The sequence below is a fragment of the Vigna umbellata genome, chromosome 4, assembly GCF_029865625.1.
Source record: "Vigna umbellata cultivar VRB3 chromosome 4, Vumbellata_1.0, whole genome shotgun sequence".
In the NCBI taxonomy this organism is placed as follows: domain Eukaryota; kingdom Viridiplantae; phylum Streptophyta; class Magnoliopsida; order Fabales; family Fabaceae; genus Vigna; species Vigna umbellata.
In genome coordinates, this window is record NC_142168.1 from 26,260,293 (window position 1) to 26,263,657 (window position 3,365).

At 40.4% G+C, this 3,365-nt stretch overlaps 1 pseudogene; it reads right to left on the reverse strand.

Moving 5' to 3' along the window:
- Nucleotides 1-399: 399 nt before the first annotated feature.
- Nucleotides 400-2,956, reverse strand: LOC148199703 (protein DETOXIFICATION 49 pseudogene; annotated as a pseudogene).
- Nucleotides 2,957-3,365: the final 409 nt, after the last annotated feature.

Consider the following 3,365-nt stretch of genomic DNA (forward strand, 5'->3'; position numbering starts at 1 on the left):
GTTTAGTAACATGGAACCAAAGACAGCTAGCTAAACTTTGCTTCAATTTATGTGGGGGTGAGAAATCGCATTATTTTTATATTCTTTCATGCATTAAAGGTACAACAATGTGCAATTCATTCCCAAAATAACTGGCAGCCTGGCTGCTATGCATAAATAGAATTTCCTAATTCTTAGTCAGTGTCAAATTTCAGTACATAATCAAGTTCTTGTACTACAGAATAAATCTTGTTTCACTTTAAGTTTTTTTCTTTTCTGATATAGGTATTGTTTCTCTTTTTATTGTTCATTAATCTGATAACTTGGGAAAATAAAAACTCCAAATAGAGTAGGCAGATTCTCTAAAGCCTGTTGTGGCTTTTATAATGATTTCTTATGGAGAATATGACCAAAGGGAGAGAAAGGACAAAAGTTCAATGTATTGAGGTAGAAAATAGAGGAACAGACAAGTGAGTAAGAAGCATAAATCATGAAATGAGGGGCTCTTCTCTTCTCTTCTGTGTAAAGCTGAACAAAAAAAGGTACGTTACAGAAATAATGGTTACTCACATTTTTCTACTTCCCATGACATTCAATGCCCTGCAAAATGTAATTGAAATTTACTGGAAATAGCAGAAGTCCTTAGAGGAGAAAAGCATATGCATGCACCAGTGAATTTCCTGAGAGCAAAACTAAATGCAGTTTTCTACATGTTTTTGAATATTGTTTCTGACCTGAATTGGGGTTTCACATCAGTAATCTGTACTATTTTTAAATGTGAGTTTTTTTTTTTTTTTATGTAAATTACTGATATGAAACTCTAATTTCAATTTAAAAATAGCCCCAAAAACAAGTAAGTAACCGCATCTAATGTTATCTAAAATTCATAAAATGAAAATGTTATCCTCTGTCTCTAACCTACTGCCCTATACAGTTAAAAGACAAATTTATGAGATATTTTATCCCCCCTCTCATCAGTTTTTGTTTTTCTCTTTTAAGGTGGTTGATGAATTAAACCAATCACTGTTCATTTTCATCTGAGTCAGCTAATAATGCCAAAGAATCTTCCGTGCTTTCGCATTTGAGTGGCTTCTCTGGATCAACCTCACGTTTGTGATCATCAACACCACAAGCTTCACCCATTCCTGTGAGTTTCTTGGCTCTTTGGGCCTCAGATTCCCAATCAGTTCTGCACAGAACCACCAACATGGTCACTGCACAAGACCCTTGAGCTGCAAGAAGCCCAAGCCAGAGGCCTTGAAAGTCATAGCCAGTGAAGAAAGCTAGCCAAACGGACACAGGCATTCCCACAAGGTAGAAACATCCCAGGTTGATGTTAGCACCGATTTTAGGCCTTGCTGTGCCTCTCAGCACCCCACACCCTGTTGTTTGAGGGCAATTCCCAAGCTCACAAAGGCCTATTATGGGTAACACCATAGATGTCAGAGTTATGATCTCCTTGTCCTTTGTGAACATGCTAGCCCATGTGTTCCTAACCATGAGAGCAAAAACCAATGCCAGGACACCTGACACGAAGCTGCAGGACAACCCCACAATGGCAGAAAGCCTTGCCTTTGAGGGCTTCTGTGCGCCAAGCTTGTTGCCAACTCTTGTTGAAACACTGAAGCTCAATGAAGAAGGGAAAATGTAAAGCAAAGAAGTGGTTTGGATCAGAATTCCCATTGAGGCCACGGTTGCTCTGGGGTTCACCAACAGCCCACATAACAGAATCATGATCTCATACCACCACCACTCCAAACACACCGAAACACAGCTCGGAATAGCCAAATTGAGAAGAGACCTCCACTGTGTGAAGCACTCAAAAGAGAAACCACCCCATGTTTTCTTGTAAGTGCCAGAGAAGACTATATAAAGAATCAAAGAAGCCACGAGGTTGAAGTTTGTCCACACCCCACCAAGAGCCACCCCTTTGATTCCCAGCCCGAGGTGTGACACAAGAAAGTAGTTTATGGGTATGTGAAGGAGGATTGACAGGGAGGCACAGAGGGTGAGAGGGAGGGTAATGGATTGACTCCTGAGGTAAATTCTCATAGGATGCAAGAAAGATTGTGCTATGAGGTCAGGAATGGAGTAAACAAGATACGATTGAGCCTGTGTGGCTATGGACTCATCCTGGCCACAAAGGAGAAGAATTTTCTTCATGTGGAGCCAAAGGAGTGATATGGGGAGGGAAGTGAAGAGGAGAAGAAGAATGGTTCTTTGCAAGCAGAGGCCAAGTAGGGTGAACCTCTTGGCACCAAAAGCTTGGCCACAGATTGGCTCCATTCCGACAGCAAGGCCAGACAAGATTGAGTAGCCAGTGATGTTGGCAAAGCCAACAGCAAGTGAGCCACCAGCCAAAGCAAGCTCTCCAAGGTGGCCAAGGAAGAGCATGGAGATCATGGAGCGGCAGTAGAGGAGGAGGCCAGTGAGGATCATAGGGATGGCTATTTTGGATATGGAAATCACTTCACTGACAGTGTCAGGGACATGAGACTTTGTTATTTCTGTCACAACTTTTATCGGTTGTGGTGTTGTTTTTTCTGTTGTTGTGTTAAGTTGAGTTGGTGGTGGTGTTGTTGTGTTGTTTTGGAGCTTAGAGATGAAAGGGTTGGCGAGCATTCTGGGGTGCTTCTCTTCTGAGTCCTTGATTGAAATTTGGTAATCAGAAGATGAAGTGGTGCAGCATTTGCAGTTGACGTCAAGAGTTGGATGACACATGGTGAGTAGCTAGCTACTTTGTGTCCGTGTAGAGGGGAAAAAATGGTTTTGAATAGACTTGGAACAGAGAGAGAGAGAGAGAGAGAGAGAGAGAGAGGGAAACAAAGAAAGAAAGAAACAGAGAGAGAGATTTGAGAAGGACGGGGTTTGGAAAGGTTTGTGTGGGGTTTTATAGAGTTGTTAGAGTCATACGTGTTACTATTTTTTTCGGTGGGGTTTAAGCCTTTTTTGAAAGTTGTCCCTACTAGTCAAGAAGATCGATTCACATTCATTTATCACTTTTTTCTGATTTTAATCTTACGTAGTTTCATCACCGAGTGAGAAAACACAACAACCAGATATTAGGTAGAGGGTTCAAAAACAGATTTCATTTAGTAATTTTTGTTTAAAAAAAGAATATTGTTTGAGAAAATGAATGATATTTAAATAATATAAAGTGGCATAGATATAAAAGGTGGAAGAAAAGAATAGATAAATGAAATGTTTAGAATGTTGCGTAAAAGCATATAGAAGTTTTGGTTTCCCTTTTGGATGGGCTAAAGCGTCCAAACATTGTCCGGCCTAAAAAGATATAGAAATGGAAAGAGTTGCAGTGTATCGACATTGGAATTTGAAGAGTAAGATTTAGGGGTTAAAAATTTGTCAGTTTTTGGTTCTTGGAGGGC